General features: G+C 36.3%; 1 protein-coding gene across 1 annotated transcript in view; it reads left to right on the top strand.

Annotated features, from left to right (window-relative positions):
- The first annotated feature begins 21,231 nt into the window (after positions 1–21,231).
- The window catches only part of LOC132749508 (excitatory amino acid transporter-like), a 28,651-nt gene continuing 23,961 nt past the window's right edge, over positions 21,232–25,921 (top strand). The window contains exon 1 of the mRNA XM_060739301.1: positions 21,232–21,364. The gene's annotated coding sequence lies outside the window, so the exon portion shown is untranslated. The remainder of the gene's footprint in view (positions 21,365–25,921) is intronic.

The following is a 25,921-nucleotide window of genomic DNA, read 5'->3' as shown; positions in this document are numbered from 1 at the left end:
TATCATGTGCGCAACACTGCTCCTCATAGTGGTGAACATTTCTATTTGAAGTTTCATTAAAATCCCTCCATACATGTAGGAGATATGCTCCAGACAAAATTTCGACGCCGATCGCCCGCCCGCCAGGGGCGTTTCCCATAATACGTCCCGTTTTTTCAAACGGGCGTATAAAAAGGACTATATAGAAATAATATATATATGTCCTTTTTTCAAAAGAAAATAGCATTTACAGACGTTGTGCAATGTGGCCAGAAAGAAGATAGACAGCATATGAGCTCAGCCATAGTTTGATTCATGTGGTTTTCTTACGCTTTCCTATATATTGGATTGCATAATTGACGGACACAAGTGGGAGACTCATATAGATGAAGTTTCAGTAAAGCACCTTTGGGGACTGAATTGTCTTAATGTTCGTCTTCTGCCTTGCTTCGTCGGGCCCTTGTTAGGTGAGTTTTTCCCTTGTTGCTTCTGTCTTCCTTTTCCAGGAACATTGAGTACTTTTGTTATGGTATTGGGTTTACTTTTATATGTTTCTACATGATCATTTTAGATGTTTTACTTATTTAACCTTTTGTAACCATGACAACTGTTTAGAATTTCATTGGGGGATTCATTTTATTTACACACTGTTCTCGTTATAGGAACATGGTGGGGCTAAGAGCGAGGTTTGGTGCACCCATTAACCGGTTTAAACTCCCCAGCAGTCATTATTTGCTGCTTGACCGTTCCAAGGCGGCGCCCCAACTGTGTTCCTCAGATGTATGTCTATGTTGTTTCATACTGTTTTGGTGACACTTTTGCTTGTGTCCTTTGTTGTTTTCTCTCGTCTACGGTAAGTATCTTCCCCATTGCACTCTAGTTTTTCTAATTTCTTTGATTACCCCCCCCCCCCCCTTCCACCCGGTCTCCTGTTCCAGCCCATCCCTTTGTGGGCCTATTTTTTATTTTCTTTGGGTTCCTAATCAGTTACAAAATTAATTATCATTTAATGTTTAACCTGTCCGTGCTCTGTCTTTGCCCTGTCCTGTTTTTGTTAGGGTCCCCCTGGGCTCCTTGCCATTGGTTTTTGTTGCTGGGTCATAAATGGGGGGTTGCGTTCATTGAACGCCGCCTTTCCTTGTTGATCTTGTTTATCATATTTGAAGGTCTTCCTTTCAAGTATATAACACTAGAGATGTGTACTCTCAACATATAACAAATGTCATCTCAACAAGGATAATAAACTAACTGTTGTAGTTCCAAACATTGCAGAAATTGTACCTTTGAAGCTCTATTTAGCTCCTTTAGATCATTTTACTCCATTACTTACAGTGGTCATTAATCTTTACATAGAAATGCCTATACACAAAAGACTACATACATGTAAATGTATATGCTTTGCAGAATTGCCAAAATTATAGGGTCAAAAACTTGCCCTATTTCTCCTTTGAAAAATAATTTTTACATTTCTATCAATAGATCATCTTGAGCAATTGAAGGAGAATATGGCCATTTGAATAACTGTTTGTTACTTGTGGTGCTCATTTACCTTACAGGATTATCTTGAAATGACAGGTGCTGGGATGCTGCTGGGAGTTAGTGGGTATTCTTTAAGGAGGTACCTACTAACTCCAAAGTTGTATTCCACTACACAACAAGAGGAGGAATTCAACAAGTACCACAGCAGGGGCAGGATGGTTATTGAAAGGGCTTTCGGGTAGTTAAAGTCACGTTTTCGGTGAGACTTTGTATTATTATTACTTTTCAGCGCTACTGTTCAGATAATATCAATTTACTCAGACCAATGGAGTCACTATCAGCATGACCACTTATCCAAGTTATGTGAAAGTATATGTACCTTCTCAAATGTTTTCATTGTCCATTTACATTTGGGTCTTGAAACTTTGCACTTTCCAGTACCGTCCATGAACAGGCTCAATCAAACCGAGCCTGCAACATTTTCAATTTTTGCCGTGTTGGGCTTTCTTTAGGGATTCTGTATTAATCTATTTGTATCAAACATTTTGACAGAATTACACCACTTTATTTACTTTTTTTAAATGAATGGAATATTCCTCTATTCTTGCAAATCAGACAGGATTCTGTTCTGGAAATAATTGATATGAGCCTTGTAACCGCCGTAACAGTTACCCTTGAGCTAGGTTTATACCAGCACCCAGTGTAAAATATGATAAACAAGATCGACAAGGAAAGGCGGCATTCAATGAACGCAGCCCCCATCCGAAGATTAGTATACATTTATTCCATCAATATCAAGTTTATTGCTTTACTATTAAGCACTAAGAAAAGTCAAGCGTGCTGTCCTTTTGACAGCTCTGGTTTTTCAGTATGATCAATACTAGAAAATTAATATGTCATCAGAATTAAGTGTTACAACACAATCTAACAGATAAGCTGACATGAATATCCGTGAAAAATTAATTTAATGATGCCTAGAAATCATTTAAAAAATTCTGGAAATAAAGTGATCCCTCGGAAGCATTAATCACAACAAAATAACATAAGAACTGCATACTCGGTTAGATTGAGTCTGTACATGAGTGATAATGAATAAGTGCAACATCACTCACGCCCCCTAGCACCGGCTTGAGCGGTACTCAAATCACAACAAAATAACATAAGAATTGCAGACTCGACATAAAATCATGTTTTAATGCACATTTCAATGTAGGAAGTGTTAACAAACTGTCTTTCAACAACAAATCATGCATATTGAAAGCTTTTTTAATGTATTGTCAGTTGTTTACACAGGGACTTAAGTAATGTACTTCAATTCAAAGCCAGGAAAGGTGGCAAAGTCGTGCTGGCTTGCACGAGGACTCCACAACTTATGCGTTAATCGACGGTGCCAAGAACCTCGATTGTTATACCCAAGGCACAGAAAGCACCCCATACATCATTGATAACCCAGGAAGTGAAGACGGGAATTTAAGAGATCAAATTGTTAGATTATTTTAAGGTGTATTGGTCTACAATGTGCAAAATATTTTACCCAAGACTGTGATTTTATTGCTCAATAATATCACTGTGTGGAGTTTGGATGTGAAGAATTATATCACGAGGGCGTAGCCCGGGTGATATAATGATGCACATCTTGATGAAAATATGATAAACAAGATCGACAAGGAAAGGCGGCATTCAATGAACGCAGCCCCCACCCGACCCAGCAACAAGCGCCAGCGGCAAGGAGCCCAGGAGGACCCCAAAGAAAAACAGGATAGGGCAGTGTTTTATCAAGCGATAAAATCATCAATTTGGATATCTTATTTCAATTCTAACACAACATCAACAAATAAATGTGCAGTACCTGAGATTAAGCAAATTTGCCCCCGATTTGTTTCCGTACTTCTTTTCAGAGTGTAGCTCGACTATACGATGTATCTGGTGAGCTGTCCTACTCGCCCTGGCGTGGGCGTCCAGATTTTGGATTAAAGTGTTGGTGCAGTAAAATATGTTTACTATAACTTTTTCATTTCTTAAGGTATTAACTTCAAATATATGTTCCTTATCATCAACCACATCTTATGTGACATGGTTCATAATTCTAGCACCAATATTGTCAGTTTAATCTCCCTTTGAACTTAGAATTTTCCTTAAACAATATTATTTTTTACTGTTATTTCTTTATTTTTTGCGGTAATTAAAGGATCAACTTCATTATTCAAATGTTTGTTCCTTATCATTAACTATATCTATGTGACACGATTTATAACTCAGCAGCAATATTGCAAGAATTATCTCCCCCATTAACATAGATTTTTACTTGAAAAATGTTATTTTTACTATAACCTCTTTAGTTTTAAAGTAATCTGCCTCAAACTTCAAATACACATTCCTTATCATCATGCAGATCTTATGTGACAAGGTTCATAACTCTTGAAGCAATATTTTCAGATTTATCACCCTTTTAACTTAGAATTTTTCTTCAAGAAATATTATAACTTCTTTACTTTTTAAGGTACCTTCTTCGAACTTAAATATATATTTCTTATCATTACACTCATGTTGTATTACAATGTTCTCTAGTGTGACTATTTCCAGAATTGTTTCCCCCTTGAACTTTGAATTTATATTAGTAACTGTAACTTCATGTCATAGGGGGCGTGAGGGATGTTGCACTTATTCATTATCTCTCATGTACAGACTCAATCAAACCAAAAAATAGATAAATACAGAATCCCTAAAGAAAGCCCAACACGGCAAAATTGAAAATGTTGCAGGCTCGGTTTGATTGAGCCTGTTCATGGACGGTACTGGAAAGTGCAAGTTACTGTCCACGCCCCCTAGCACCGGCTTAAGCAGAATTCAACATTTAAACATGAAATAGTAAAATTTTGAATTTAGAAACATCCGCAGATGTGTTCATACGGCGGTTATCATGGAACCTTCAATGTGACACTTCCGTGCCATTCCATGAAAAGCGGCGTATGGTCCCCAAGTAATAAAAAGCGTGTGCCCTAAACGAGAAAACAATGGGCGGAACTAAATAAAATGGAATTTTGAAAGGGGATCAGAGGTTATGAAGCCTGCGTATCACAGATAAGACGTCAAAAGACAAATTTAAAAAGCAGGCAACATAGCCTAAGGGTGATTCAACATTATTCAAGTAGGAATATTGGAACCACCCAACTAGAAAATGCCGAAAAGTTGAAACTAAAAGACTAACCAAGTCTGCAATTCTTATGTTATTTTTTGTGATAAATGCTTCCGAGTGATCACTTTGTTTCCAGAATGTTGTACTTCACAACAGCAGGTGTCAAGTGCCGTGTGGCAGCTGTTAAAAGTTGCCCCGTACTTAACTTCAGTGTTGTTATATTTTCTGGTCCTTCGGCATCATTGATGCCAGCACTATTACGTGTTGAGAATTAAGTACCGCTCAAGTCGGTGCTAGGGGCGTGAGGGATGTTGCACTTATTCACTATCTCTCATGTACAGACTCAATCAAACCGAGTCTGCAATTCGTATGTTATTTTGTTGTGTTTAATGCTTCCGAGGGATCACTTTGTTTCCAGAATTTTGTACTTCACAACAGCAGGTGTCAAGTGCCGTGTGGCAGCCGTAAAAAGTTGCCCCGTACTTCACTTCAGTGTTGTTATATTTTCTGGTCCTTCGGGATCATTGATGCCAGCACTATAAAGTGTTGAGAATTGAGTACCGCTCAAGCCGGTGCTAGGGGGCGTGAGGGATGTTGCACTTATTCATTATCCCTCATGTACAGACTCAATCAAACCGAGTCTGCAATTCTTATGTTATTTTGTTGTGATTAATGCTTCCGAGGGATCGCTTTGTTTCCAGAATTTTGTAATGAAAATTTTACTGTCAAGCATTCTCTTCTTTTATGTCATGATTTTTCATAGGCCCGTAATAGATTTTATTCTGTAAATTCACTCAAAGAACTTTTTAATACAATTCCATCAAAAACATAATTGATTATTTAAAAGAGATAAACTTGTATTCTAGGATCTAATTGGCTCATTTCTATAAAATAACAAGAATAAAGATCAACAAGGCATAGGCAACGTTCACAGGACGCCGCCCCCGGACACACCAAAGCAAGACACCTTGAAGGCACCAAACAAATACCCGGAGTTGACACAAGGGCGAGACATGTAATGTGAAATAATATAAACAAAAACAGGCCCATAAGGGAATTTAAGGGAAAAGGGCTGTACGGGCGAAAAGGCGGGGAGGGGGGGGGGAGAGAAAGGCGGGGTGGGGGGGAAGAGAAAAATACCTACCGTCAACGACAATCCAACGAGACAGACATCACAAAATTGATAAATACAGAATCCCTAAAGACATGTAAACATCCAAAAACAAGTAACATTACAGAAAAGAAAAACACGTGAAGGAACACAAAGGTCAGTGGTAGTTAAACCACTGGGAAGTTAAAACCCGTGCTCTGCCTAGTGCCCTGTCCTGTTTTTCTTTTGGGTCCTCCTAGGCTCCTTGCCGCTGGCGCTTGTTGCTGGGTCGGGTGGGGGCTGCGTTCATTGAATGCCGCCTTTCCTTGTCGATCTTGTCTATCATATTTTATTGTCATTTACAATGTTTTATGTTGGACGGTAACTTGCACGTTCCAGTACCGTCCATGAACAAACTCAATGAAATATGATAAACAAGATCAACAAGGAAAGGCGGCGTTCAATGAACGCAACCCCCACATGACCCAGCAACAAGAACCAATGGAAAGGAGCCCAGGGGGACCCCAAACAAAAACAGGACAGGGCAAAGACAGAGCACGGACAGGTTAATCATTAAATGATAATAAATTTGTAACTGATTAGGAATTCAAAGAAAACAAGCAATTATCATAGTATTGCAAGCAATCCATAAGTCCCCTACCGGTTAGAACCCCATCAACATTCTAAAGGGCCATTGGCCATTCACTAATGTTTCAATTTTTCTCTATTTTAAAAAAAAAATTGTTGGAAAAGTTCTTTAAAAGTGATCACAGGATACAGTTTTTATGAACAGACAGACAGACGGACAGAAAGACACTCTAAAGTTAATATTTGAAACATCCCTGTTACCAAAATATACCATTTTAAAAGCAAAATTCTTAAAGAGGAGATAACTCTTGAATTAAAGATGCAATTTCATAAAAATGTTCAGCTCTTTTTGACTAATCACAAATATTGTTATATTTGCCATGTTTTAAAATATGAAAAACAAGATCAACAAGGAAAGGCGGCGTTCAATGAACGCAACCCCCATATGACCCAGCAACAAGAACCAATGGCAAGGAGCCCAGGCGGACCCCAAACATAAAAAGGACAGGGCAACGACACGTGAATCATTAAATGATAAATAATTTGTAACTGATTAGGAATTCAAAGAAAATAATAATAGGCCCACAAAGGGGAAGGGGACAGGAGACCGGGGAAGGGGGGGGGGGTTAATCAAAAGAAATAAAAACTAGAGGCAATGGGGAAGATACTTACCGTAGACGAGAAAACAACAAGGGACACAAGCAAAAGTGTCACCAAAACAGTATGAAACAACATAGACATACATCTGAGGAACACAGTGGGGCGCCGCCTTGGAACGGTCAGCAGCATAATAATGACTACTGGGGAGTTTAAACCGGTTAATGGTGCACCAAACCTCGCTCTTAGCCCCACCATGTTCCTATAAACGAGACAGTGTAAATAAAATGAATCCCCGCCAAGTGAAATTCTAACAGTTGTCATGGAGCCTATTTGTTGCCAAAAATATGAAAAACAAGATCAACAAGGAAAGGCGGCGTTCAATGAACGCAACTGATATTTTTTTCAAAATAGGAAAAACAGATAAGGCATGCATAATCTCAAGACTGCTATCTACCCATATGTCAAGTTTCATAAAAATATTTCCAGTACTTTTTGCGTTATCACTGGATCCAGTTTATGTGTAAAATTTGCCATATTTTCAGCCTATTTGTTGCCATAGCAACCAGAAGTTTCAACATAGGAAGAAAAGAAAAAGTCGTGCATAATCTCAATACTGCCATCTATCCATATACCAAGTTTCATAAAAATATTTTCAGTACTTTTCAAGTTATCGCGGGATCCAGTTTTGCGGACGGACTGACAGACAGACGGACGGAGGGTAAACCTAAAGTCCCCTCCGGTAAACCGGAAGGGGACTAATAAAAATAGGTCCACAAAGGGGAAGGGGACAGGAGACCGGGGGGAGGGGGTGGGAGTAATCAAAGAAATAAAAACTAGAGGCAATGGGGAAGATACTTACCGTAGACGTGAAAACAACAAGGGACACAAGCAAAAGTGTCACCAAAACAGTATGAAACAACATAAGACATACATCTGAGGAACACAGTGGGGCCGAGCCTGCAATATTTTCAATTTGCCGTGTTGGGCTTTCTTTAAGGATTCTGTATTTATATTTTACATAATATTTTAAGCCTATTATAGCATTCGGCACGATATGGCCAGTCGTTTTACTTGGCGGTTCGACAATTCTTAATCTCTCCTGGCCGTCTACGGCTGGAAAGGTCCAAGGTTTGGGATGAAGGTGTGAGTAACCAAAGCTTACTTATCCCTCGTTTAGTCTAACCACTCTCGGATACACTAAACTCTAAACTAACGTGTCTAAATGAATATTAACATAGATAAATACAGAATCCCTAAAGAAAGCCCAACACGGCAAAATTGAAAATGTTGCAGGCTCGGTTTGATTGAGCCTGTTCATGGACGGTATTGGAAAGTGCAAGTTACCACTATAAAGTGTTGAGAATTGAGTACCGCTCAAGCCGGTGCTAGGGGGCGTGAGGGATGTTGCACTTATTCATTATCCCTCATGTACAGACTCAATCAAACCGAGTCTGCAATTCTTATGTTATTTTGTTGTGATTAATGCTTCCGAGGGATCACATTGTTTCCAGAATTTTGTACTTCACAACAGCAGGTGTCAAGTGCCGTGTGGCAGCCGTAAAAAGTTGCCCCGTACTTCACTTCAGTGTTGTTATATTTTCTGGTCCTTCGGGATCATTGATGCCAGCACTATAAAGTGTTGAGAATTGAGTACCGCTCAAGCCGGTGCTAGGGGGCGTGAGGGATGTTGCACTTATTCATTATCCCTCATGTACAGACTCAATCAAACCGAGTCTGCAATTCTTATGTTATTTTGTTGTGATTAATGCTTCCGAGGGATCACATTGTTTCCAGAATTTTGTACTTCACAACAGCAGGTGTCAGTGCCGTGTGGCAGCCGTAAAAAGTTGCCCCGTACTTAACTTCAGTGTTGTTATATTTTCTGGTCCTTCGGGATCATTGATGCCAGCACTATAAAGTGTTGAGAATTGAGTACCGCTCAAGCCGGTGCTAGGGGGCGTGAGGGATGTTGCACTTATTCATTATCCCTCATGTACAGACTCAATCAAACCGAGTCTGCAATTCTTATGTTATTTTGTTGTGATTAATGCTTCCGAGGGATCACATTGTTTCCAGAATTTTTTACCGTCCACGCCCCCTAGCACCGACTTAAGCAGAATTCAACATTTAAACATGAAATAGTAAAATTTTTATTTAGAAACATCCGCAGATGTGTTCATACGGCGGTTATCATGGAACCTTCAATGTGACACTTCCGTGCCATTCCATGAAAAGCGGCGTATGGTCCCCAAGTAATAAAAAGCGTGTGCCCTAAACGAGAAAACAATAGGCGAAACTAAATAAAATTGCATTTTGAAAGGAGATCTGAGGTTATGAAGCCTGCATATTACAAATAAGACGTCAAAAGACAAATTCAAAAAGCAGGCAACATAACCTAAGGATGTTTCAACATTATTCAAGTAGAAATATTGGAACCACCCAACTAGAAAATACCGGAAGGTTGAAATTAAAAATACCACAAGCACAACAATAATGTCGTGCTGAACGATCTTCAAGGATCGAAAATATAACATCATTGATTAAATGTACGGGGAGACTTTTTACAGCCGCCACACGGCACAAATAACACGGATGTGATCATAACATAGATAAATACAGAATCCCTAAAGAAAGCCCAACACGGCAAAATTAAAACATGAATGAAAACATTGAATGTGTAGGTTCAATACAGACTTAATTTATAGGATCATGGTGGGGCTAAGAGCGCCCCCCCCCTTCCCCCGGTCTCCTGTCCCTTTCCCCTTTGTGGGCCTATTATTATTTTCTTTGGGTTCCTGGTCAGTTACAAATTATTTATCATTTAATGATTAACGTGTCGTTGCCCTGTCCTTTTTGTGTTTGGGGTCCGCCTGGGCTCCTTGCCATTGGTTCTTGTTGCTGGGTCATATGGGGTTGCGTTCATTGAACGCCGCCTTTCCTTGTTGATCTTGTTTTTCATATTTTTTACTAACCGGTTTAAACTCCCCAGTAGTCATTATTATGCTGCTGACCGTTCCAAGGCGGCGCCCCTCTGTGTTCCTCAGATGTATGTCTATGTTGTTTTAAACTGTTTTGGTGACACTTTTGCTCGTGTCTCTTGTTGTTTCTCGTCTACGGTAAGTATCTTCCCTTTGTCCCTAGTTTTTATTTATTTTATCCCCCCCCCTCCCCGTGTCTCATGTTCCCTTCCACTGTGCCTTTTGACATTATGGGCCTTATATTAAATCATTTATTTGTTTTGTTTTAGTTCCTTATATGTTACTAATTATGTAATCTGACGTAGTGGTTTGCCTGCCCGTGCTCTGCCTTGTGTCCTGTCCTTCTTTGGGGTCCTCCTGGGCTCCTTGCCGCTGGCGCTTGTTGCTGGGTCGGTTGGGGATGCGTTCATTGAATGCCTCCTTTCCTTGTCGGTCTTGTTTATCATATTTAATGCGAGCCTTTATTATTTTAAATATTTTTCAACAAGGTAAATCTCTTAAAGATCATAAACATTGATATATTTTCTATTCTGAATATTTGTAAACGTAAATCCCGATCTTACGGAATACGTAAAAATGGCAACATCAAACGTAAATCTAAAGTTATCATGTCTTACTTCCCTTTCGTTATCATCTCTGAAAATCTTGGACTCGGAGGCAGATAATACAGTTATTCAAACAGAGTCTTTATATCTTATTCAAAGTTATACTCAACACGTTTTAGAATAGATAAATACAGAATCCCTAAAGAAAGCCCAAAATATGATAAACAAGATCAACAAGGAAAGGCGGCGTTCAATGAACGCAACCCCCATATGACCAAGCAACAAGAACCCAATGGCAAGGAGCCCAGGTGGACCCCAAACATAAAAAGGACTGGGCAAAAAATATGAAAAACAAGATCAACAAGGAAAGGCGGCGTTCAATGAACGCAACCCCCATATGACCCAGCAACAAGAACCAATGGCAAGGAGCCCAGGCGGACCCCAAACATAAAAAGGACAGGGCAACGACACGTTAATCATTAAATGATAAATAATTTGTAACTGATTAGGAATTCAAAGAAAATAATAATAGGCCCACAAAGGGGAAGGGGACAGAAGACCGGGGGAAGGGGGGGGGGGGTTAATCAAAGAAACCACATCGCCATAAAAACCAGGCTGGCTAATCCCTTGTCGCAGAAGAGTTTTTAAATCACTATTGAATTTTGAAATTAAATCAAAGTTACGATTGTAAAATTTAGTTAAATATTTCCGTAATTTATGATAGCGGTAGCCCTGTTTTAGAAGCTTGCTGGTAATAAAAATATTCCGCTCGTTGAAATCCTTTACGTTGTTACAAGCTCTAGCGAATCTAATTAACTGAGAAACATAAACCCCGTAGGATGTTGCATGGGGTACGTCTCCATCCAAATGTGGATAATTAACTATACAAAAGTCAAAGTCATCTCTTTTATCATAAATTTTCGTGTGAATAGAATTGTTGTTGATAGTAATATGAAGATCCAAAAATGATGTACTAAAATTTCAAGAGTTCGTTTTATTAAGTTGTAGTTCATGCGGATAAATGTCAGACACCATTTGATCAAAATAAGGATTATCTAAATTAAAAAATATCATCAAGGTATCTGGAAGTATTATTAAATGCGACTATAACATCTTGTTGTTTCTCTTCAGAGAGACTCAACATAAAGTCTCTTTCATAGCAGTACAAAACAAATCGGCGACCAGGGGTGCACAATTAGTACCCATAGGAATTTCCTATGATCTGTTTAAATAAGGTATTACTAAACCTGACATAAATGTTGTCTAAAAGAAAAGAGAGTGCTCTACAAACTTCGTCACAAGTCCACATAGTATAATGTTTAACAATACCGTTAGTAAAAAAAGCTTTGTGAGAATTACATGCTAGAAAGTAACTTTTTCCCGTGCAAAAGTTTTCTGAATTAGGGAAATTAGTTTATCATTAATTAATTTATGCGGCAAAGTTGTATAAAGTGTAGAAAAATCGTGTGTTCTGAGTGTGCTTTGAAGTTCTTAATTTTGAATTTATCCACGATTTCACAAGAATTTTTTATAGACCAAAAGAGATGTTTGCCTGTGTTTTCATAGATTTTATCAAATATCTAATTACATGTGTTTTAATGGCAATCAAACAAGACGTCAGTAAAATAGAAAGTTTACATGTAGTGGAAGATTTAGAATTAGCAACGAAATCTGGCTTTGTAAGGTTTTTTATGTAATTTAGGAATCCAATACATAATAGGAAGTTTTAGTTCTTTTTCTTAAATTTTGACTTGAAGATTAGAAATATTACTGATATGATTGTTTACAATGTCTCTTTCTGGGACAGAGGTTTTAGAATTAGCATGAGTGCTTTCAAATTCATTATTCAAATCGTTAATGTAATGGATACGTCATACAATTATTATAATATTAGCCGCCATGTCTTCTGGCACCAATTCAAATTTTGAATGAAAAGCTAGAATATCTTTTTTCAGATGTCTTAAAGTAAGTCTTGGTTAAGGTGGCAAAAGATGTTCATTTCCACGATAAAAATTAATACGTGAATCAATAATTTTAAAGATGTTAAGTTTCCATGTAACTAGAGCATTACTATCCGCATTTTCACGGCGACACCATTTGACCGAAAAATCCTCTATAGATTCAGCAATCTGACCACGACAAGCATTAAAATCAATCTCAGAAGGAATTCTGTATTTAGGTCCTTTCAAGAATAAGTTACGAATTCTTTTGTCTGCAATTATATCAAAATTACCAGTGATTATATGGCCAAAATCTGAATTACAGAATTTAGAAGTATTGCAGTCTCAAGTTGTAGGAGTATTAGACTGAATATCTAAGTCAGAAACCACTTTGTTGTAATTAAATATGATATTTCTAACAGGTTTCTTATATTTATAGCAAATAATTGGTATCTCGGAGTTTTTGAAGCTTGCTGGTAATAAAAATATTCCGCTCGTTGAAATCCAACACAATCCAACACGGCAAAATTAAAAAATGTTGCAGGCTTGGTTTGATTGAGCCTGTTCATGGACGCTTCTGGAAAGTGCAAGTTACCGTCCACGCCCCCTGGCACCGGCTTAAGCAGAGTTCAACTTTTAAACATGAAATAGCAAAATTTTGAATTTAGAAACATCCGCAGATGTGTTCATACGGCGGTTATCATGGAACCTTCAATGTGACACGCAAGTGCCGTTCAATTAAAAGCGGCGTATGGTCCCCAAGTAATTAAAGGCGTGCGCTTTAAACGAGAAAACAATGGGCGGAACTAAATAAAATGGAATATTGAAAGGGGATCAGAGGTTATGAAGCCTGCGTATCACAGAGAAGACGTCTAAAGACAAGTTTAAAAAGCAGGCAACATATCCTAAGGGTGATTCAACATTATTCAAGTAGGAATATTGGAACCACCCAACTTGAAAATGCCGAAAGTTGAAACTAAAAATGCAACAATCACAACAATAATGTCGTGCTGAACGATCTTCAAGGATCGAAAATATAAAATCATTGATTAAATGTACGGGGAGACGTTTTACAGCCGCCACACGGCACAAATAACACGGATGTGATCATAAAATAGATAAATACAGAATCCCTAAAGAAAGCCCAACACGGCAAAATTAAGACTTCATATCAAAAACACTTCTTACCACGACAGGCATTTCCTAAAACTTACCTTTCTAAATAAAGGTATCGATTTCATCGATTTACACAGTATATTTCGTGATAAACGTGTCACTGATTCAGTTCCTTTATAATTCAAAAACTCGGAGATACCTATTATTTTCTATAAATATAAGAAACCTGTTAGAAATATCATAATTAATTACAACAAAGTGGTCTCTGACTTAGTGCCGTGTGGCAGCCGTAAAAAGTTGCCCCGTACTTCACTTCAGTGTTGTTATATTTTCTGGTCCTTCGGGATCATTGATGCCAACACTATAAAGTGTTGAGAATTGAGTACCGCTCAAGCCGGTGCTAGGGGGCGTGAGGGATGTTGCACTTATTCATTATCCCTCATGTACAGACTCAATCAAACCGAGTCTGCAATTCTTATGTTATTTTGTTGTGATTAATGCTTCCGAGGCATCACTTTGTTTCCAGAATTTTGTACTTCACAACAGCAGGTGTCAAGTGCCGTGTGGCAGCCGTAAAAAGTTTCCCCGTACTTCACTTCAGTGTTGTTATATTTTCTGGGCCTTCGGGATCATTGATGCCAACACTATAACTTATGTTATTTTGTTGTGATTAATGCTTCCGAGGCATCACTTTGTTTCCAGAATTTTAGATATTCAGTCTAACACTCCAACTTCTTGAGACTGCAATACTTCTAAATTCTGTAATTCAGATTTTGGTCATATTATCACTGGTAATTTTGATATTATTGCAGATAATAGAATTCGTAAATTATTTTTAAAAGGACCTAAATACAGAAATCCTTCAGAAATTGATTTTAATGCTTATCGTTGTCAGATTGCTGAAACAATTGAGGATTTTTTAAGTAAATGGTGTCGCTGTGAAAATGCTGATATTATTGCTCTAGCTACTTGCTGATATTAATGCTCTAGCTACTTGGAAACGTAACAATTTCAAAATTATTGATTCACGTATTAATTTTTATCGTGGAAATGAACATCTTCCACCTAAACCGAGACTTACTTTAAGACATCTGAAAAAGGATATTCAAGCTTTTCATTCAAAATTTGTTTTGGTACCAGCGGACAAGGCGGCTAATGATATCATTATTGTATGACGTATCCATTACATTAACGTTTAACATAAGGAACTTAAAAGTACTAATGCGAATTCCAAAAATACTGCTTCTGAAAAAGACATTGTTAACAATCATGTCACTAATATTTCCAGTCTATAATTGCGAATCGATGAAAAAGAACTAAAACTTCTTATTATGTATTGGATTCCTAAGTTACATAAAAAAACCTTACAAAGCCAGATTCATTGCTAATTCTACATATAGCAAAACAAGTAAACTTTATATTTTATTAACATCTTGTTTGACTGCTATTAAAACACATGTAATTAGATACTGTGATAAAGTTTACGAAAATACCGGTAAACATCTATTTTGGTCCATTCAGAATTCCGGTGAAATTCTGGATGAATTAAAACTCAAGAACTACCAGGCTTCAACTGTCAGTACATACGATTTTTCTACCCTTTACACATCACTGCCACATAATTTAATTAATGATGAACTAATTTCCCATATTCAGAAAACCTTTGCACGGGAAAAAAGTTACATTTCTTTCATGTAACTCTCAAAAAGCCTTCTTTACAAACTGTATTGTAAAACATTATACTATGTGGACCTGTGACGAAGTTTGTAGAGCACTCTCTTTTCTTTTAGACAATATTTATGTCAGGTTTGGTAATACCCTATTCAAACAAATAATAGGAATTCCTATGGGTACTAATTATGCACCCCTGATTGCTGATTTGTTTTTATATTGCTATGAAAGAGATTTTATGTTGAGTCTGTCTGAAAATACACAACAGGAGGTTATATCAGCATTTAATAACACTTCCAGATACCTTGATGACATTTTTAATTTAGATAATTCTTATTTTGATCAAATGGTGTCTAAAAATTATCCTACTGATCTACAACTTAATAAAACAAATTCTTGAAATTTAACTGCATCATTTTTGGATCTTCACATCACGATCAAAAACAATTTTATTCACACGAAAATCTATGATAAAAGAGATGACTTTGATTTTAGTATAGTAAATTATCCTCATTTGGATGGAGACGTACTACGGGGTTTATATATCTCAGTTTATTAGATTCGCCAGGGCTTGTAGCAACGTTAAGGATTTTAACGAGCGAAATATTTTCATTACCGTTAAGCTACTCAAACAGGGCTACCGCTTTTATAAATCACGTAAATATTTTACAAAATTTTACAATCGTAACTTTGATTTAATTTAAAAATTCAATAGTGATCTAAAGACTCTTCCGCGACAAGGGATTAGCCAGCCTGATTTTTACGGGGATGTTGTTAACAAACTTTGTAAGATATTGGGTCATTGTAATTTTTCTGTTGTGTTTACTAAATTAATTAAACGTTTTATTAAAAGGGGTTATGATCCTACTATTTTAAGACATACCGCATGCTAAGTTTTCAACACATTTACAGTTGGACGCTACGCTTTCCTCTTTTAATTACATCTGACGGACCAAGTAGGAGACTCTATGATGGACAGTTCTTAAAGCACTTTGGGACTGAATTGCCTTAATGATTGTCTTCCGTCTTGCTTCGTCGGGCCCTTGTAGGTGATTTTCTTGTTGCTCTGTCTTCCTTAAAGACATCGAGTACTTTTGTTATGGTCATTGGGTTTACTTTTATATGTTTCTACATGATCATTTTAGTGTTTTACTTATTTAACATTTTGTAACCATAACAACTGTTAGAATTTCACTTGGCGGGGATTCATTTTATAAACACTGTCTTGTTTATAGGAACATGGTGGGGCTAAGAGCGAGGTTTGGTGCACCATTAACCGGTTTAAACTCCCCAGTAGTCATTTTTATGCTGCTGAACGTTCCAAGGCGGCACCCCTCTGTGTTCCTCAGATGTATATCTATGTTGTTTTATACTGTTTTGGTGACACTTGCTTGTGTCCCTTGTTGTTATCTCGTCTACGGTAAGTATCTTCCCCTTTGCCCCGGATTATTGTTTCTTTGATTACCCACCCCCACCCCCCCCCTTTCCCCGGTCTCCTGTCCCTTCCCCTGTGTCCTTTGACTTTGTGGGATGTTATTCAATCTTTTATTTGTTTTCTTTGAATTCCTTATCAGTTACAAATTATTTATCTTTAGTGATTAACCTGTCTGTGCTTTGTCTTGTGCCCTGTCCTGTTTATATGTGGGGTCCTCCTGGGCTCCTTGCCACTAACTTTTGTTACTGGGTCGGGTGGGGGCTGTGTTCATTGAGCGCCGCCTTTCCTTGTCGATCTTGTTTATCATATTTTACAATTTTGCCGTGTTGGGCTTTCTTTACGGATTTTGTTTTTCAATATTTCATATAGCATATTATTCAACTAAACGAGTACATTAATTTGAAATATAGCTAACTAAACCCGTATATTATTTTTATTATAACATTGGACATAATATAAAATAACAAGAATAAAGATCAATAAGGCAAAACCAACGTCCACAGGACGCTGCCCCCGGACACTTGTTTGTTTGTTTGTTTGTCTCATTTTACGCCTTTTTCAACAGTATTTCAGTCATATAGGCGGGTAGTTTCCTAACCATCGTTCCTGGAGAGTTACACCAGTACTAGACAACCTTCCTCCGCGCTAAACTACCAAAGCATCTCCTGGGGATCGAACCCACGCCAGAGAGGTACCTGGATTAGAAGTCATCGACTCTAACCCCTCGACCACGGAAGCGGTACACCCCCGGACACACCCAAGCAGGACACCCAAAAGGCACCAAACAGTACACTGGAGTGGACCCAAGGGTTAAAGGAGCGGGACATGTAAAGTGAAGTAATATAAACAAAAACAGGCATATAAGGGAGTTTAAGGGAAAAGGGCTGTACGGGTGAAAAGGTGGGGGGGTTAAAAATGGAAGAGGGGGGGGGAGAGAATATACCTACCGTCAACGACAATCCAACAAGAAGGACATCACAAAACATCCCAGTTAAACGCAAATTGCATAATGTAAAAAATAAATATCCACGGCTTAAAATAACGTTTTTATGGAGTCGCAAAGGGCACATTGCCAAAAACTAGATTATATTCCAAAATATGAATTGATTGATATTGTTAAATCTATATAGGATTAAGTTAACAAGTTATCGAAATTGTATTATCGTATTTAACAGTGTGAATGAAGTCCTTTTTAGCTCGCTTTGTCTTGCCTGGGACAATGACATCAGGTGGGATAACCGTGCCTGCTGCGTTGCCACATGCAACGATAGTGATCATTTCCCTTGCATTGGACGATTTGGCATGCACGGTCTTACTTCTCTTGCGGGAGATTACTTTTGGGGTCTTTGACAATCCTGTCTCGTCCATGTTCCAAAGATACTGACTATTGTTCATTGGGTAATTGCTTGACATTATGATTTTTAACTCACTTATGATTTTTAACTCACTTATGTATTGACTAACAAGGAAGCGTCTCATAGACACATGTCTACTTGTTGCTGTAGTCTCCGGCGTCCCTAATGAAACATTTGTATGACAAATCTTAAACACATGTCCCACTTTTTGGAGGCTATCGGGCCCTTAAAATTAACTTCTTCAGACGCCGCATTATGTCCGGCAAAACTTAGCGTTCCAAGGTGGCGCCCCTCAGATGTATGTTTTTGTTGTTTCATACTGTATTGGTGACACTTGTGTCCCTTGTTGTTTTCTCGTATACGGTAAGTATCTTCCTCTTTGCCCCTAGTTTTTTATTTCCTTTATTTACCCCCACCTCTTTGCCTGGGTCTCCTGTCCCATTCCCTGTGCCCTTTGACTTTATGGGCCCATTATTCAATCATATATTTGTTTTCTTTAGTTCTTTATCAGTTACTTATTATTGATTGAAGTGATTAACCTGCCCATGCTCTGCCTTTTTCCCTGGCCTGTTTTTGTATGAGGTCCTTCTGCGCTCCTTGCCACTGGTTTAGTTGCTGGATCGTGTGGGGGGACGCCGCCTTTCCTTGTTGATCTTGTTTATCTTATTTAAAAGGTTATTCCCATATCTAATTTTTAAATGCATAATCGATTACTTAAGTAAGAGAAATTAAGGTATCTTCGCCCTTTTTGTCCCAGTAGCAACCTTCCCAGATTTATGCTTTCGCAAAATTGCTGCAGGTACATGATATTTCTTAGCTTGAACCAAATTTGATTTCTTCTACGTACTGTTAAGGGCATCTTGAGAATAAGGCATCTGAAATTGGAATCTCTTAGAGAATAAACTTCGTAGTAGGTCTAATAAGATTAGTAAAAAATCATGTCTAATTTAAATCATATGATGATAAATATATCTAGAGTCCATAACGTATTAAGACACCTTATAATCAAATTCGTTTTTTATTCCAAACTACAAATCAATAAAAATCATATTCGTGAAGCAGACCAAAATTATAAAAAAGACAATATAGAATCTGCACGAGTGTACAGACATTTTAGATCGTATAACTTGATCTAGAGCTTAGAAGATCCACTTATTTAGCAATTTATTAATAATATGAACACAAAAAAGCAATTAGGTAAGTTGTCAAACAATATTGATCTGGCACTTCATTATATTTCGTTAAGGTCATTTGAATAAGCATTGACCAGTATCTATCGAATATATCTATATATTTGCTAACTTCACTTGTCAGTGAATTGTGGATTATTGGTATAGTTGTCGGACTACGGATCTGAAGTTCTCTGGTTCGATTCCTTGCAAGAATTAATTTGAAAATTTTACTACAGCTGGTTCTAGAAAACATTTCGATTAAGTGGTTTTCAAATACATTTATATTCTTTTTTTCATCACAGTGTCTATCAACGTTTCTTTTTGTGACATTATGCAATCGTATATGCATAAGCGAATACACACTATAAAGGCAGTTATTAAAAATACTACACTGATAGTATTTACAACAAAAGGTTTGCAATAGTTATAAGGGAATGGCAATTATAAAATTAAAATTAAATAAAGAAATAAAACGCTGAATTATGATTCGAACCTACCAGTTTACGTCACAATATGCAAGTGAAACCACTATACCAACTGCGCTGATAAGGACTTTAAGTTAACATCATTTTAACAATTGAATATTTATATTGATTTACAAGTAGATCGTTAAGTTTACGGAATATATCGACTACAGGGTCAAATGCAAGAGTTCCAGGTCAATGTGGACAATAAGCAACGATCTGATGAATGATAGTCAAATTTTAGCAAATGTTTGTTAGTTAGGACCCTGTCTGTAATGAATCACGTTTAAATATAGCGGAGAAATTACGATATTTTTGTGATTTCAAATCATTTATAGCTAGTGTTTGCAAATAAACTTGAAGCAAATACAACTAGAACTAATATAGAAATGAACATTCTCAACATACCGTTTGATATATATATGGGAATACACTTTAAATATTTAAGAACATGCGTCACCTTGAATTAACGCGTATACAGAAATTCCGGAGTGACGTTTTAGGTCGATGATTTCACTATTAACTTTGCGCATGTCTCACACGTGTTTCCGTTTAATGAGACCTGTTCTTACCTGTCAAAACCACTCGAAACTATTTGAAACATGGTATTGATTCTAGCGTCCATAATACTCGATCTGTCCATATTTTATCAGGATAGACTTTTTTTAAGGTATAAGTACACTTTTCTGAAAACTATATTTTGAAAATTTATTTTGGGTATATTTTCCTTTATCTAGTGCAATAGTTTCATTAATTCTATAAACTGTTTAATTATAATGCCTTTAAAATTTTCTGGTCAATTTCTTGAAGCTGCACACCTCCAGATAAGCAAAAATAGTTCGATAAAATCAAATCTGAGAAAAATGTGCTTAGATTTTAGGAAAAGTAGAAAGATTCAAAATTCTAGTAATAATTTACATGTAATGTGCGATTAATGACCGATTTTTCACTATTTTTGCACTATATTTCCACTGCATTACTAACACAGTAAGTGCTATTTTTGCACATTTTGACCTTTTAATGGTAATTTACGTGGGTTGTAAGTGCCATTGATAATATGTAAATTGCATTCTTTTGGTAAGTTCACAATATTATACTGTTAAATACATTTTCAAATTTTCATGAAAAATAGCATGAATCTGGAGGCGTGCTGCTTTAAAGATTTGTAACATAGAATGTCTCTGTTATTGAACAAATATATTCAATTTTATATGTTATCATACTTAAATGTAACAGTTTCGAAATAAAATAGTGTGCTGCTATATAAGTAGGAATTATACTGTTTATCAATTGTGATTTTATGTATGCTCAATCCAATCTCTTCGCAAGTTTTACAAATTCTTGCGAATATATGTCTTAGCTAATTTATTTAATATTTTTCAACCAGCCTTATTAAAATTTTTTAAAGAAACATGAAAACGATTAAAATTTAGTGCAATTTACAGAATGCAATGTTATTAAACATTTTCAGTTAACAAGATGTAATGATCATAAATTGTATAATTTTCAGATTCGATGATCACTTTAATGTCTGTCTGGACGATGGATTAGAGCAAAACAGTTAAAAGACTTTGAAGAAATCATATTGCGACTCACATCTCATAACGTTATTCAATATTTTATCCTGCATTTCGTTTATTTGTTGCGATGCAACCTTGAATTCTCTTTATCGTATTTATAATCCGCGTATATGCAGTAGGGAAGTGTGTACATAAGCGGGCCGATATTACGAAATATTTCATCATTCTGAACTACCGTATGGGATATGTTATTTTGAATGATACTGTTGTTTAAGTACTTTTCCCTTAGATAAAAGGTGAGTGAACTTAAACTTTATTATTTGCTATGAAGTATTACACTTTACAATGATAACAATGGTTGATGTGTTTTTTTTTGTTTTTTTGTTATTTGTTTGGGTTTTTTGGTTTAAACAGTTTAAATGTTTTAAAATCAAATATTTTAGTTAATTAATATTCAAACTATAAAAACATGCAAGAATTTCTAACACACGCTTATGTTGCAATTGTTATATTATCACTTGGCCTACATGGCCTAATGAGTCTTTTTTGTAATATATATAGGATTACACATCGTTTAAACATCTCAGTAATTTTCTCTTTTTTTCCCTCGTTTTCTAATAGGGTTTATACTTCGGAAAATATATCATAAGTTGAATATTTTTTTTGTGTCTTGATCATTTTTATAATAGAAGCTTAAATAAAGACATGTCCGGTTGGTGCATGTGCAAATTTTGGTGCATGCGCGGATTAAGTTCATGTCTTAATAAAAGTTGATTATTTTTCGTTTTTAAGGTTTTGTTGTGAATTAGAATAAACAGATATTATGATTTTTTTAATGTTCCATTTTATACAGATAACCTGTATAAAATTGATAATTTTAATTCCGCCAATATTTGAAAGCATATATTATTTACAAAACTGAACATTCAAAAACACATGTACTCTTATTTTCAAATCTTATTTACAAAACAGCATGTGCTATCCTCGATAATTGTTTGTTGTTTTTTTTCACGTCCATTTAAAGGGTTTAAAGCATCTTTTGAAAATGCATCATAAGTTGAATATTTTTTTAATTTTGTTACAAATTGAATGACAGTACCTTAATTGAAGACTTGTCGGTTGGTGCATGTGCTGATTTAATGATTACCTAATTAAAACTTGAATAGTTTGCTTTAAACGTTTTATTATGAAATAGACCGCTATTATGTTTTATTGTGTAACAGTTAAAGTTCCAGTTTCACACACGGAAAGATAACCGTTATTGTGTCTTTAGATTTTTTTTTATGAAGGGTACCTGAAATAAAGACATGTTCGATTTAAATGATTATATAAGTTGAATATTTTGTTATTCTGATTTAGTATAGACACAAAGTTTTTTATGTAATAGTTAAAGTTCTAGTTTTACACACTTAATATTAACCAGATAAGCAAGATAGATTGAAATGTCTATTCCTCAAATATTGGTGAGCATATCATATTTACAAATCTGAACGTTTTATTGACACAAATTTCATACTGAGTGACATGTATGTTGATGTCAACCTTTTAATCATAATTATATTAAATTAAATTTGTATACATGCATTGTTTAGAAATAAAAACATATAAAGGTTAAGATGACATTAAACTCACTTTAAACAAAATGCTACATTTTTGAAAAACATCACATATGTACTCACTCTACAAATACTAAAGGTTGGCCAGCGAAACTGACACATAATAAACAAGATAAATTCTAAATGCCAAAGTTAAGTTTCCGTCTGAGAAAATTGTTACTACCAGAAAATAGTAATACCTAAGTTATAAGTATATTTGAAGCACGTTTCATAGTAAAAGAGGCACTCTTGAAAAATTAATAAACTATAAATTAATGGTGAAAGGGAATTCCTCTTTAAAAATACCAAACGGTAAAGTAATGGTAGTTAGAAAAAGACGACATCCTATGCCACAATAAAAACTTACTGTGATATTATTAGGATTATTTTTTCAGACGAAATAATAAAAGAAAAAAGTGAGAGAAAAAATGCATTCAATACAAATCATGATTATATTGATGAGACATGATATCATATAAGTTGCTTAAGCATTAATTTATAAAGCTACATACTAAAGCAATTAAATATAATAGCATAAATTGTATAGGCTTTTTGTGAAACTGATATGGTGCAATATCTATAAGTGTTTGGCCCGATGTACTTCGGTAGTCAGACAACCAAACAAATGGTCTTACTTTTCAATATAATCGCCCTCTATATTAAGGCTCTTTGCCCACCTGTGCTTCAACATGTTTAACTCTTAAAAATAGAACTCTCTATTGGTCCTAATTTGGTCCTAAAAGAACTCATTGACCGCCTCCATGACACCTTCATTGCTTCCAAAACGTCTACCACGAAGTTTTGTTTCAGTTTCGGAAACAGGTACAAGTCAGAGGGGCCAAATCAGGAGAATATTGGGATGGGGGAGAATTTCAAAGTCTTAGTCAGTTGCAGCAGCCATCGCAACTTTAGTTGTGTGAGCTAGCACATTGTCGTGCAGGAGCAGAACGCCTTAAGTCAGTTTGTCTCTCTTTTTACGCGCAATTTCTTGACGCAGACGTCTCAATTTGTTTGCCTAGTACGTACCGTGTATTGTACTACCTAGCTCAAGATCGTTGATTATGATTATCCCCTGACTATCCAATAAAATTGAAGCCATCATCTTCCCTGCTGATGGCACCCACTTGAATTTCTTCGAAGGGGTGAGCCAGGGTGCTTCCACTGCATACTCTGGTTTTTTTATTCTAGATCGAAGTGATGGTCCCATGTTTCAACGTACGGTTTATAAAATCAGGTTCATCCTCGTAGCGAGACAAAAGAATGCCTGGACCGTTTCTGATCGTCAGTCAACTGTATGGGGACCCATCTAGCGAAAACATTTGACATGCCATAGACATCAGTCAGAATTGCCTGAACTGAACGAAAGCTTATACCCATTTCCTTAGCAATGCTTCGCAGGTATCGCACATTAGCAGATCGTGCACAGCTTCGGCAATTTCAACGTTAGTGGCTTCTTATGGCCGCCCATCATCTCCAATGCTCTCCGTACTACTCTTAAATTCAGCAGCCGATTTTTTCACAGTGCCGTAGGAAGGGGACTCCTTCACAAGTTTATCCATGAAGTCTACTTGTATTTCCTTGGGGGACATCCCTTTCTTACAGAGGTACTAAATGACGGCTCTCATTTCAACTTTTTCTGTTTGGTCTAAAACCCCTCTACTGATCAAAGTGTCTTTTATCTTACTTAATCGTGTAAAATCGCGTGTATCTCGTCAGTAATCTTCAATAAGATATCGGTATCGACGTATCGTGTGTAATTGTCAGTGTAGTGGCTAGAAGTATATTGGGCCGAGAAGTTTTAGACTATACCTCAAATCTTTAACATATAAACATATAGCATAACGTATCATTTTAAAGGTCGCAATTCTTACATGATAAAATTTAACTTGGTGTCGAACAAGAAGAAAATATTTGTAAAATACAGTGTAAAGGGAAAAATATGTCTACATATATTCATTATGTTTGTATATAATGTATTTATTTATGTTTATTGTGATTTTTGGTGTATGAGCTGGTGGCCTTAAACATATTAAGAATTGAATTTATATTGCCGGGCCACAGCTGCATAGAACTACCGGGTACACACAATCGTTGATAATCTTGTCTTGTCAAATCGATCATCATTCGCCCTCTATAGAATAGTTTTTATCCGAGACATTTACCATTGAAATATATCACAGTTCATATAAGTTCCATCAAAGTAGGCGGAAATGTCAGGGATACATGCAGACGTTTGTTCAGGTTGTCTTTGGGTAAGTATATGGTCTAAAATACCATACTTTTACAAGGACACTTAGACCATATCATTTGCTACATTTGGTGATAAATATTCAGGTAATACACACAAAGTAGCTCTCCACACTCTCCTAAATTATTTTCACAGGCAACCCATGAAGAGTGATCAAACAAAAAAAATTCCGAACTTTTTGCTCCTTGTCTAGTTCCTGGTACATGGGGTAAAACCTGTCTGATTTAATACCTTGAGAGCTTTTGAATATATTCATATTGAATTGAATGTAGCCAATCTTGAGATATAGTCTAATGTTGCGAAAAAAGTAATTACCGTACACAAAATCCTCACCATGCGCTTTGCCGGTCTGTATAGCCTTTGTAACTGTATCTAGTAGAACACGTACTGTTTGATCGGTTGTGATCCGCTCCAGAGTTTCACTTTCCGTCGCTGTCAATGATAGCTCTTTTTTAAATAATGTTATTGGTCTTATTACGTTATAGCGAAATTTTATACCTCGGCATTCACTTCACATTGGTTATAGTACAATTCTTTTTAATTTGCTGTTTCAGTTTTTATTGGCGTTAGCTGGAGGAGCAAACATATATCCAGTGTTTTGGTTTTGCTGTAAGACCGTGCCCATTTAACAATTCGTCTCTTTTTTTTGTTGAATTCAAGAATAGAAACTGTATAGAAACAGTTATTTTAAAATCATGTTTTTTTATGATTGTTAGTGCAACTTCCCGAATAGCTTCAATAACATTTAATTTAATATAATGAATGAAGTTTATAAGCACAATATGCAATACAAAATAATTTTAATACTGCAAATGTCTTGAGGATATACAAAGTTAAGCAAGATTTCGTGACGTTACAGTGCTGGTTTTGTGGATGATGGATGACATCTTTCTTTCTTTTTTCTATGATCATTGTGTGGTTGTGATTAAGGCTCTGAATGTTTTTATGTCCTGATAATTGTGCAACTTGTGTTAATGGGTATCCACCTTCCAACAATTTCGTTTAAGCTG

The sequence above is a fragment of the Ruditapes philippinarum genome, unplaced genomic scaffold (genome assembly GCF_026571515.1).
Source record: "Ruditapes philippinarum isolate M1 unplaced genomic scaffold, ASM2657151v2 ctg3069_1_1_1_1, whole genome shotgun sequence".
Classification (NCBI taxonomy): Eukaryota; Metazoa; Mollusca; class Bivalvia; order Venerida; family Veneridae; genus Ruditapes; species Ruditapes philippinarum.
The sequence above is the reverse complement of the archived record's forward strand: the minus strand, read 5'-3'. Positions and strand labels throughout refer to the sequence as shown.